The sequence below is a fragment of the Microtus oregoni genome, unplaced genomic scaffold (genome assembly GCF_018167655.1).
Source record: "Microtus oregoni isolate MIOR12 unplaced genomic scaffold, Mior012 000097F_ref0000449, whole genome shotgun sequence".
NCBI lineage: Eukaryota > Metazoa > Chordata > Mammalia > Rodentia > Cricetidae > Microtus > Microtus oregoni.
Genome location: NW_024544710.1, coordinates 4,163,974 through 4,176,389, shown reverse-complemented (window position 1 = coordinate 4,176,389; position 12,416 = coordinate 4,163,974). Strand labels below are relative to the sequence as shown.

At 43.5% G+C, this 12,416-nt stretch overlaps 1 long non-coding RNA gene across 2 annotated transcripts; it reads left to right on the top strand.

Moving 5' to 3' along the window:
* The first annotated feature begins 371 nt into the window (after positions 1 to 371).
* Positions 372 to 12,416, top strand: LOC121442913. 2 transcript variants are annotated; one of them, XR_005973615.1, is made up of 3 exons: positions 372 to 428; positions 909 to 939; positions 12,340 to 12,416. It is a non-coding gene; the product is annotated as an uncharacterized LOC121442913 (long non-coding RNA). The 2 variants fall into 2 exon arrangements; XR_005973614.1 differs by lacking the exon at positions 12,340 to 12,416 and adding an exon at positions 4,693 to 4,763 and having other exon boundaries at positions 381 to 428.

Below are 12,416 nucleotides of genomic sequence, written 5' to 3'. Positions count from 1 at the left end.
CTGTGTTATTGGTAGCCCTCACTTTATTTTTTTCTTTTCTTTTTTTTTTGCCCTCCCACCCCCCAAAGATTAGGTTCAGGGTTTTTGTATTTATTTATTTTTGTTTTTTGAGACAGGGTTTCTCTGTAGCTTTAAAGCCTGTCCTGGAACTAGCTCTTGTAGACCAGGTTGGTCTCGAACTCACAGAGATCCGCCTGCCTCTGCCTCCCTAGCCCTCACTGTAAAAGCCTCTTTTTCCCCCAGTTATATTCTTAACATGGATTCAAGCAGCAGCAGCAGTGGCAGCGGCAGCGGCAGCGGCAGCAGCAGCAGCGGCAGTGGCAGCAGCAGCAGCAGCAGCAGCAGCAGCAGCAGTAGCGGCAGTAGCACCAGCGGCAGCAGCAACAGCAGCAGCAGTAGCAGCAGCGCCAGCAGCAGCAGCAAAACCTGTAAGTAGCCCGCTCTTTCCACAGTAATGCACATCGAGCATCTTTGTAGATGACTGAAATGAGGTTTGGGATACTTAGCTTGATTTGGTCCTAGTCTTGTTCTCTTTGGGATGTTGAAGTTTATTTCCCTGGTGTCAAGAGCAGATCTTCGTGTTTGTTTGTGTGTGTGTTTAATGTGTTGTTTACTCCTTTTTGGTTCCTGGGTCATCTTTTATTTCTTCTCAATCTTTCTTGGGGGTATAAATTCTTTTATTTTTTTCTATTTTCCTCCCCCTCTTCCTTTCTTTGACCTTCTTTCCATTGCTGGACAAAGAGCCCAAGGTGTAGTAGGCAAATGTTCTACCACTGACCTATGTCCCCAGTTTTGGGAAAATGTAAATTTCACTAGCTCTAATTTATAAATTGTTTTTCAGGAATAAAAGACATGAGCTATTAGGTTTTATCATGCTTCTTAATGCTTTTTCTTTCTTTGATTTATAGCTGTGACTAAATTGCCACAGAAAGAAGCCAGGTAAGGAGAATTGTTGAAACATGATCTATCTATCTATCTATCTATCTGAAGTATCCACTATTCTGGGTAAGAAAATTTAAGAGTAAACATTTCATTTTCTCTGAGAATAAACACTATATGGTACTTACAGAATCACGATGGTTGTTTGAGTTTATAACCAGTTTTAAAGTATCTGATTCTAGTCTTGGGCCATTTTTTAACTGTTTAGCTGTTTGTTGCTTTTATTTATTTATAGTTTTTAGCTTATTTAAGACTTGATCTCACTATGTAGCCCTGGTTTTCCTGAAACACTATGTAGACCAGGCTGGCTTTTAACTCATAGAGATCTGCCTTGCCTGCCTCTGCCTCCTGAGTGCTGGGATTAAAGACATGCACCACCACACATGGCTAGTTTTTGGCTTTTTGAGACAGGGTCTCACTATGTAGCCCTGGCTAACCTGGAACTTACTATGTAGATAAGGTTGACTTTGAACTTGTGGCCTCTGCTTCCTAAGTGCTAGGATTAAATGAATGCTCAGTTAGTTTGATTTTTAAAATGTCTTTGAACCATGATTTTTTAGTCTCCATCAGTCAAAAAGACGTTTTGTCTGTGATCTAGTCTGCATCTTGCCTCTAGGTGAATATGCTGAGTGTACTGAAATTATGTTGATGCCCAATTCAAATAGCTCATCATATAAAAATCAAGGTTTTTAACCTAGCAGTTAGAGCTTTCAATGATCTGGCCCAGTAAGTTGTAGGAAAAGAAGTGAGTAAGGAATGCATAGAAATCGGGTGAGAACCAAAAGATGACCATGTGCTAGAAATTAAGAGAAGCCATTTAGTTTTTAGTTTTTTTTTTTTTTGAGACAGTCTATGTATCTCTGACTGTCCTATAATTCACTATGTAGACCAGACTGACATCAAACTGAGATCCACCTGTCTCTGCCTTTTGAATTCTGGGATTAAAGATGTGCCACCATGACCAGGAAAAAGACTCTAAAAAGAAAAAATACTTAGTTATCTTTATGTGTATAAGCATTTGCCTGTTGTTATGTATGTGTGCCTTGTACCCATGAAGGCAAGAGGAGGGTTGTTGGACCCTCTGGAACCAGAATTACAACCAGTTACAGGCTACCACGTGAGTGCCTGCTTCTGACTCCAGAGTGCTGGAATTGAAGGCATGTGCCACCACCCAGCCTCAAAGAAAGGTTCTTTAAGGTTATAGTAAATAGGATAGCAAAGGCCCATCAACTTGGCAGCTTAAAAGAGATCGCGTACAGCTGGGCGGTGGTGGCGCACGCCTTTAATCCCAGCACTCTGGGAATTCGAGGCCAGCCTGATCTACAAGAGCTAGTTCCGGGACGGGCACCAAAGCTACAGAGAAACCCTGTCTCGAAAAACTAAAAAAAAAAAGAGAGATCATGTACAGTAGAAATAGATTAGCCTTGGTATCTATAATGGATACAAAAAAAATATAGTAACAGGTATTTGGAGTGCTTTTCATTCATCATAAAAATGTTTCATGTTCAGGAGATGGATCACTGGGTTAAGTAAGGTACTTGCCACAGAAGCCTGATGACTTGAGTTTGATCGTCAGAATCCATGTAAAGGTGAAAGAGAAGTGACTTCACAAAGTTGTCCTGTAACCTCCAATTGTGTTCTGTGGTACATGCACACACCCACACACACTATATACTTCCCCTACAATGATGACTTTTTAAAAAGTATATCATACAGAGGGTTTGTGGCTATAATCAGAGCCCTTGGAAGGCTGAGGCAGAGTTTCTCTGAGTTCCAGTATTATATCTTGGGATAAAGAGTATGTGCTAGCTAATTTTATGTCAGCTTGACACAGGCTAGAATCATTTGAGAGGAGGGAACCTCAACTAAGAAAATGCCTCCATAAGATTGGGCAGCAGGCAAGCCTGTAGGACATTTCTTGGTGATTGATGTGGGAGGGCACAGCTCATTGTGGGTGGTGCCATCCCTGGGCTGTTGGTCCTATGTTCTATAAAAAAGGAGGCTGAGAAAAACCATGATGAGCAAGCCAGTAAGCAGCACTCCTCCATGTCCTCTGCATTAGCTCCTGCCTCCAGGACTCCAAACTCCTTTGCCTTTTTGTCCTGACTTTTCGTTGATGTGGAAGTATAGACCAAATCAACCATTTCCTCCCCAAGTTGCTTTGGTTATGGTGTTTCGTCACAGCAATAAGACAGAAATTGGTGCCAGGATAGGGCATTGCTATGACAGACCTGACCATGTCATTTGGGGGTCGATTGTGAAAGTACTTTGGAACTTCGGGGCCAGAAAATTCATTGAGTGTTCAAAGCCTAGTGAAATGTTCTATGGGAACTTGAAAGATTAGTGTTGAGAGAAATGCAGATGATGGAGGTGTGGTTTTTGAAGTTCCAGAGGGAAGATTTGAAATCACTTAAAGACTCTCATTAGGGCTGTTAACGTATCTTGTGTTAAGAATCTGTGTGTGGAAGAATTGGTTGTGATTATCAAGATACCAAAACCACTAAAGTGAAAAAAAACCTTTGCTTTGCTGGGATAATTGATGCTGGACAACTAGAGCTGAGAAATCAGCAGTGATTAAGAACACACCATCGCTGAGGTGAAATCTTGTGGGAAGTGTTTTCTCAGAATTAGCACACAGAAGTGGTACTCCAGAGGTGACCTAGGTTGTACCTTGTGTTGGCAGCAGAACCTGGTAGTGTATAAGAGTCACCCAGGTGGTACTGGTTTTGAAGTCATGAAGGTATCGTGGAGAGCAGCTGAGACTTGGCACTGTGTGGCAGGGCTGAAGTCCCTGAAGAGAGCCCAGCAGAGGCTATTGGTGAAACTACAGCGCAATTGCAGCAAGAGACCTCCGCATTTTGGAGATGCCAGTACCATAGGACAACTACCAAGAACAACAGTAGTGGAGTGCAGTTGTCCTGATCTTAGGAGACAATCTGTGTGGGCTGTAGTGGGTGGAGCCAGAAAAGTGGTCCTTTAGAGAAGCCCAGAAGATCGTGACTTGAACCCAGATATTGGACATTGAATTATTTACACAGTTGGAGTTTGGTTTTGCTTTATTCAGATTGTGACTGTGCCCTGGTTCTTCCCTCTTGAAGTAAGATAGTGCTTAGTTTTGATTTTTACAGAAGGCCACAGTTGAGAGACTTTGAACTTTCTAAAGAGATTTTGAAAATTTACAAAGACTTTGGATTTTAAGAGATTTGATATGTTAAAGATACTAAAATTTTTTTAAGTGTTTGGAATTTTAAATACTCCGGGACTTGTAAATTTTGTAATGTTTTATATTGTAATGTTTATTAATGTGTGATCTTGTTGATGAACAAGAAAGGAAAGGTTTTATCTTACCAGTGATATCTTTGTGTCAAGTTGACAAGGGGTCAGTGAGAACCTTTGCTCTTTGGCTCTCTTACACAAATTCATCTCAGAGTTGAAGAATGATAAGCTCCCAATGAATTTTTCCCTGCCACCAAAACTATTTTGAGTACTTGCACTCTGACAAGACCCAGTTTACTTTTTGTAGCCGACAGACGCCTCCTTTGGGAAGTTTGTAAGAAAGGGGAAAGGTGTATAGAGTAATTGGAATAATTGAAAGGTTGTAGTTCCAATAAAGGGGAATAGCGTTAGTGTAGTAGGAAACAACCAAAACTTAACAAGTAATCCTGCTTATTGTAGAAAATATGGAAACTGCCCAGAAGGAAAGAATATTTATGCTCATATTTTTCTTTTGTTTTTTTCCACCTTATTACTTAGCTGTGTGGTGATTGACTCAGACTCTGACTCTCTCTATGAGGAAAAGAGATCTAAGATCTGTGAAATAAGCAGTGAAGGCAAGTATCATCTTTGCTTAGAGAAATAGCTGCTCTGAAGCCTTGTCACATGTGGCAGTTTTAGGGTCTGACTCTGCACATTTTTAAGTTTATAATGACCTTGAGGCCAGTGCCGCCCTTTTTTCATTATGTGCTGGATGTCAGTATGGCTGGCTTCCTTCTTCTTTCTTTTCTTTTTTCTTTTTTTTTTGAGACAGGGTTTCTCTGTATAACAGTCCTGGCTGGCTTCAAACTCACAGAGATCCACCTGCCTCTGTCTCTCAAGTGCTGAGATTAAAGGCCTGAGCCACCACTGCCCAACTATGGCTGGGTTCCTCACCTTGATCTGTTTCCTAACACAGTTGCAACTCTTCTGCTGCCTTAGGGTTCTATTTGCCTAGACTCCACTCCTCCATCTTCCTCTCCTTCCATCCTTTATAGGTGGGTATGACAAGGAAGAGGAGAGGGTGAGAGGCATGGCTCAGTCCTCTTTCCAGCTTGGTGGAGACTGGAGCTGGGGGAGGTACCAACTACTATCTACTCTATACACTATTTGTATAAGGTAGAAATCACCAAAAGTCCAGCTACGTCATAGGACTAAATAAAGAAGTTTTTTTAAGCTAGAGAACTTTAACTTGATATAAATGAGATACCACTTTATTGATGTAATTGCCCACATTTTGCTGTGAACCACAAGGCAGCAGGTTTGTGTTTAGGAACAACTGAGCAAATACTTCATGTTGTTTAGACAATGTGATTTTAAAGTGGGCATAGCATACATAATACTTTCATTGCTAATTTATCTGTCATTACTCTTAGTAAAACACAAAATACAGGGAAAACAATCTATAAGTATAATTTTTAACTGTGATTCAGAATGTCCAAACACTCAGTTTTTTTAATTTGTGCTCAATAACCTGCTGATGTCTGTATATACAGAGTGGGTTGGATAGAAGGAGTATATTTATAGATGTCTCTTGAATTTCAGATGAGTCTTCTGACGAGTCTTCTTCTGATGAGTCTTCTAACGTTAAGGGCTCCAGCGATCAGAAGTCTCAAGTAATTGTTATCGATGATGAAGATGACAGTCCCAATTTAAAGGGTTCTGAGCAGAAAAAAGATGTTTCTAGTGATGAGTGCCAAATGCCTGTTCTCGAAAAAGAAATTGATTGTGTTGTTCTTGGGGCTACTTCATCTGCTGATGTTTGTGAAATAGGGGCCCCTGGAAAAAGTTCCAAACAACCACCACTGGAGCCTGAGCCCGAACCCGAGCGGGAGCCTGAGCTTGAGCCTGAGCTAGAGCGGGATCCCGAGCGGGAGCCTGAGCCTGAGCCTGAGCCAGAGCAGGATCCTGAGCCTGAGCCTGAGCCTGAGCCCGAGCCAGAGCGGGATCCTGAGCCTGAGCCTGAGCCTGAACCCGAGCCCGAGCCTGAGCGGGAGCCAGAGCCAGAGGGGGATATCGAGCCAGAGGGGGATATCGAGCCAGAGGGGGATCTCGAGCCAGAGGGGGCTCTCGAGCCAGAGGGGGATCTCGAGCCAGAGGGGGATCTCGAGCCAGAGGGAGATCTCAAGCCAGAGCCAGAGGGGAATATCGAGCCAGAGGGGGATATCGAGCCAGAGCCAGAGGGAGATCTCGAGCCAGAGCCAGAGGGAGATCCCGAGCCGGAGCCCGAACCTGGGCCCGAGCCGGAGCCCGAACCTGGGCCCGAGCCGGAGCCCGAACCTGGGCCTGAGCCGGAGCCCGAGCCAGAGCCCGAGCCGGAGCCCGAACCTGGGCCTGAGCCGGAGCTCGAGCTGGAGCCTGAGCCCGAGCTGGAGCCAGAGCTCCAGCAAAGTGTTACAGCCCAAGAATCCAAGGAGAGAAAGGCTGCCGCTCTGCTGGCGCAACAAAGGAGAAAGAAAAGAAAGAATAGATTTATATGCATGGCTCCACCTAAATCACGTAGGAAACGGCGTCGGGTAGTCTCACAGGATGTGCCCAGCCTGCCAAGTGCCTCTGCAGAGTCTAGTCCCCCTGATGAGCCCACATCATCAGACCAGCCTGCCAAATGCATGCCATTAAAGAAACGTAGAGGCAAAAGGGCACGTACACATGAGTAAAAAGGATCTTTCTGCAAATGGGGGTGGGGGCTCCCATGTCCATCTTATGCTCCAATATGTTAGCATTTACAGTTCAGTCCCCATGGAGTGCTTTTCCCCTGAATTCCTGTCCCTATGATATCTTGGGTCATCATCTTTGACATGCCCCCACTACTCGAATTGTCAAGTCCTCTATGCAGCGTTCCCAGTTTTGGAGTTTTTCTCGTAACATGTTGCCAAATTTGTCCTCTTGGTAGTTTGTTTATAAGAGGACTCTTAATGATTTATTCTCTAGAGCCTTGTGAGTGGCATGTAACAGATGTTTAATAAATTTGTTAAATAAAATGAGTGAAGTCTCTGGCTGGAGTTACTGGTGCCGTGCGTGGGTTCTGGAAGAAGGCAAAAGGCAAGGTTAGACATGCAAATTAGGTGAAGGTGCTGCTGGGGATATATATGGGGTACACCATACAGGCATCATAGTTGCTTATGCAACCTAGCCTCTGTGAACTAGCTCTTGTAGACCAGGCTGGCCTCGAACTCAGAGATCCGAACTCAGAGATCCGCCTGCTTCTGCCTCCCGAGTGCTGGGATTAAAGGCGTGCACCACCACCGCCCAGTTTAGAAGAGCTCTTTTTGAGCTTCCCTTTCTGCTTGATGGTACTGATGTTCAGGGTACAATCAACTATTTATTTTTTTAACTGATAGTGGACCAAAAAATTGGGGCCTTACAGAAGAAACCCATTGCAGCAAAAGTTGAAAGTTGCAAAGACTGGATATGTGCACTGCTAAAGTACTCACTTGCATGGGATTTGATTCCAGTATCCAGGAGATACTAGAGACTCCAAGGGAATGAACAGGAGTCTGATTAGATGAAAGTTTCTGACCCTAAGTGGGCATGTACATACAGAGTGATGAGGTCATCTTCTGGTCCTGTGTGTTGTCATGGTATACCCCTCTACCCCCAGCCATCCAGCCAAAGGACCAGGCCTGTGTGCTCTACTTAAATTCTAGTAGTTACCTGGCAGAGTGTGCTTCCTTCATCCTCACAGCAGCTCTGGCCTCTAAAGTTTCATTTGTCCTTAAAATCAGGACAAAGATGGATATGTAGCCAAAATATGTATTAGGCTGGACACAGCCTGATGGTCATCAGTTTGTACTTAATAAGCCAATACAGTTGATGTGATGGCACATTAATACCAGCACTTGGCAGGCAGAGGCAGGACAATTAGGAGTTCCAGGCCACCCTCTACAAATCGAGTTCAAGGCCAGACTGAAGCTACCTGATATTCTTATCTCAAAAAGCTACGAAGAAAGTAATTACAGTGGAGAAAGAGCCTACTTTTTGATTTGAGTTCAAAGAGAAGGTAGTTAAAAATGACTTACAGGTTTCTCCATGAACACATTTCCCCTTTTGTGTGTATTCTTCGGTTTTGTTTTGTTAGACAGGATTGGGGTTAGAGTCCTTAGATTTGAACATGCTGTGAAGCACTGTGTCACTGAGCTGCATCAATGCTATCCTGTGAATTTTCAAAGCGTCCTTGACTCAGAAAAAAAGGTTAGGGTGAAGTAGATTATTTAGAGTTTTTTTTTGTTGTTGTTGTTTTTCTTCGAGACAGGGTTTTTTCTGTAGCTTTGGAGCCTGTCCTGAAACTAGCTCTTGTAGACCAGGCTGGCCTCAACTCAGAGATGCCTCTGCCTCCTGAGTGCTGGGATTAAAGGCGTGCGCCACCACTGCCCAGCTTATTTGGAGTTCTTTAAGAGTCACAGGAAGCCCTTAAAAACAAGTGATTGTATGAGTCAAAGACATGTTAATACTTAAGCTAGAAGTTGTTACATTTTCTCATTTCGATTCTTAAAATCTCACTTTCCCCCTCAAAATATGATTTCAATTTTTATCTCCTGCTTTACTTCCATTCAGGGGTAATGCACACTTATATCTAAATTATCTTTTGTTTTTGTTTTTCAAGCCAGGGTTTCTTTGTGTAGCTCTGGCTGTCCTGGAACTCACTCTGTGGGCCAGGCTGGCCTCAAACTCATAGGTCTGCCTGTCTCAGCCTCCTGAGTGCTGGGATTAAAGGTGTGCACCACCACTGCCTGGCTACAGCTGAATTATTTTTAAGAGAAGGAACGCAGATCTCTGAGTTCAAGGCCAGCCTGGTCTATAGAGAGTTCCAGGTCAGCCAGAGCCACACACAGAAACCCTGTCTTGGTGGAAAAGAAAAAAGAAAAAAGAGAGAAAGTATATCTGAAGAAGCATCTGTGTGTGTGTGTGTGTGTGTGTGTGTGTGTGTGTGTGTAAGCATTTTGATTTTTTGTGGGTTTTTTGTTTTGTGGTGCTTGGGGATGAACTGGCTACTTCAGCTTGGTGATACTCTTAAGCTTATATTTTGGGAGAAAAATTGTCTTCAGGGAGGGGAAGGGGAAAAGGTATGCCAGGCATTGGGTAGGGGAGGTCAGTTTAGATCTGAGAAAAAAGACTGTGTCCCTGTGCTTTTGGGTGGCTGAGATGATTGAGACAGTTTACCGTGTGCTCTTGGATCCCCTATCAACAAGGCTTCATCTCTGGATTCTATATGCTTTTCTTTTGCGGGGGAGGGGGGAGCATTTGAGACAGGGTTTCTCTGTAGTTTTGGAACTTGTCCTGTAACTGTAGACCAGGCTGATCCGGAACTCACAGAAGTCTGCCTGCCTCTGCTTCCCAAGTGCTGGGATTAAAGGCATGCATGCATCACCACACTCAGTTTCTATGTATGCGTTTAAGCTGCTTTGTCTGTAGGGATGCTTGTTTTGATAATAGCCAGGTTGCTTTGCTAGAGAATGACAGAAGAAAGGAGAAGCTGCCTCTTGGTGTCCTGTCACTACCCTATCTGAAGGTGATTAGCCTGTTTGAATTTTTACCACTATCTTACTGTACTCCATCTCTCTGAGAGCCTCCTGCACTGCTGCCCATAGCTCTTGTCTAGGCTGCTTGTTGTTAGTTTGGATGTGGGGTGCACAAACTTTGAGGAAAAGTTTGCTAATAAGTCTAAAGGCTAGCTTTCTCTGCGTAGACACGGAGGTCCCATTCTCTGCTGCATCTGACAGATGGTAGTGGTTGTCATCTGCCTTTGCTGATACATATCTAGTGTTAAAGCAAAAATGTGAGCTTGTGAAGCCAAACTCACTGTGTTGGCAGTTCATTTTTCTAGCTCTGTGGGCTTCTCTATCTGGTTGTGGTTTGTTCTAGCCATAATTTTTTAAAAGCCTCCTCCAGGTATAATGGCACATATGGTAAATACTAGCAATTGGAAGGAAAAGGCAGAATGATTCCCACGAGTTTGGGACCAGCCTTGCCTATGTGACAAGAGCCTATCTCCTAAAAAAAAGAAAAAAAAAACAAAAACCAAACCAAACCAAACCAAAACAAAACAAAACAAAAAAAACACTTCCAGAGGGAGGAAGGGTTGTAGACACCAGAGGGGTCAAGGACATCACAAGAAAACTCACAAAAACAACTTACCTGGGCTCATAGGGACTCACAGAATCTGAACTGACAACCAGGAAGCCTGTATGGGACTGACCTAAGTACTCTACATATATGTTACAGTTGTGTAGTATAGATGGAGTTTCCTGTCTCATAGCTGTTTCCCAAATGCAGAGACTCAATATTAGTTGGAAACACTTGGCCAATAGCTCAGAGTTGTTACCAGCTAACTCTTAACATTTAAATTAACCTGTATTTCTCATCTCCGCTCTGCCACATGGCTTGGTACCTTTTCTCAGTATGGCATGCTCATGTTGTTTCTCTTTTTCTCTGCTGAAGACTCCAGGCTCTCCCCTTCTTCCTCCCAGCAGTCTCCTAGTCTGGCTCTCTAGCCCAATCTCTTTCTGCCCAGCTATTGGCCAGTCAGCTTCCTTATTAAATCAATCACAGTGACATATATTCACACAGTGTAAAGGCATATTCCACAGCAGTGTAGCTTGCTCTACTTCTGGGACTCCTAACAATGGGAGCAGGACCTGTCCCTAACACTTTGGCCAGCTCTTGGGAACCTGTTCTTCATACTTCATACAAGGGAAGGTGCTTAGTCTTACCTTACCTTGATATGCCATGATTTGTTGATACCCATGGGAGTCCTGCCCCTTTCTGAACATAAATAGAGGAGAAGTGGATTGGGGCAGAGGAGAAGAGGGAGGGGAAACTTCAGTCGCGATGTAAAATAAATTTTTAAAAAGCCAGGCGGTGGTGGCACATGCAGAGGCAGGTGGATCTCTGAGTTCGAGACCAGCCTGGTCTACAAGAGCTAGTTCCAGGACAGGCTCCAAAACTACAGAGAAACCCTGTCTCAAAAAACCAAAAAAAAAAAAAAGCTGGGCGGTGGTGGTGCACGCCTTTAATCCCAGCACCCAGCACTTGGGAGGCAGAAGCAGGCGGATCTCTGTGAGTTTGAGATCAGCCTGGTCTACAAGAGCTAGTTCCAGGACAGGCTCGAAAAACCAAAGAAAAAAAGAAAGAAAGAAAAAAATCCAAACAAACCAAACACTAAAAAGCAAATTTAAAAAAACCCACTTCTATTTACATCAGTAGCAACTGAGCATTGGCCCAATCATGGTTTAATGGAAAGACTGAGGATTTGGGTCAGAAGATCCATTGTCTCTGACTTTTGGGTCAGACACCTGAGCTTTAGTATCCTCATTTGCAAGATAGAGATGGGAACAAACAATGATATGATGCAAAGAGAGGTTCTTTGCAAATACTAAAATGCCACTGGTGGTTCTCAGGAAAGGCAGAGATGGGTCACTCTGTATCACGGGAAAGAGTTGATGCCGCAGCACAATGGGAAATCACCATTCACTCCAGGGAATGTTTGAGCTGCCCACTTTGAGCAGAGTAGAAGTGGTAGCTGGAAACAGTGGCTAGAATCACATTGACTCAGGCCTTGAATACCAGGCCAGCTGGTCAAGGAAAAGCCAGAAGGAAACAAAATGAATCTGGAGGTGAGTGGGTACTGGGTTAGAATGAAAAGAGCCTGGTAGTTAGAGAGTGCTGTTCTATGAAGGGGAAGGCAGGTCTTGATGAGAGAGGTGAACCTGAGTTGCAAAGCAGATGCTGTCCGGGAGAGCCCACAGTCAGAAGATAGCAGTTCACATCCCAGTTGAACACAGGGTAAGGGAAAATGCATTCAAAATGCCTCCAAGGTTTTCTGTCAGTTGTGACAGAATTTTCATTATGGAGCCTCTTAGGCTAAAGATAGACTCATAAATGTGTTGGGAATTTACATTGAATAAATGAAAAATCAGAAACATCAGAGACTGAAGCTGTAGGTGTAGTTATCAGTTTTGAGGTTGAAACCTGGCCTCATAACGTTTGAGAATGTGTGCCAAGAGTAAAGAGAAACACTGAATGGAGCCTGGGAAATAAATGTTAATATATGATGAGCCGGAAGGAAAGAACAGCAAGTTTTTAGACCTTTATGCATGTCTTCTCCTATTTCTTTAGCCATGAAAAATTCACTTGAATTTACCTTTGTAGGAAACGTATGTGCAAAATTCCTGGATGTTTCTTGAATAACATTGAGAAGTTAAAAGAGTATTCTGGAAGGAATTTCA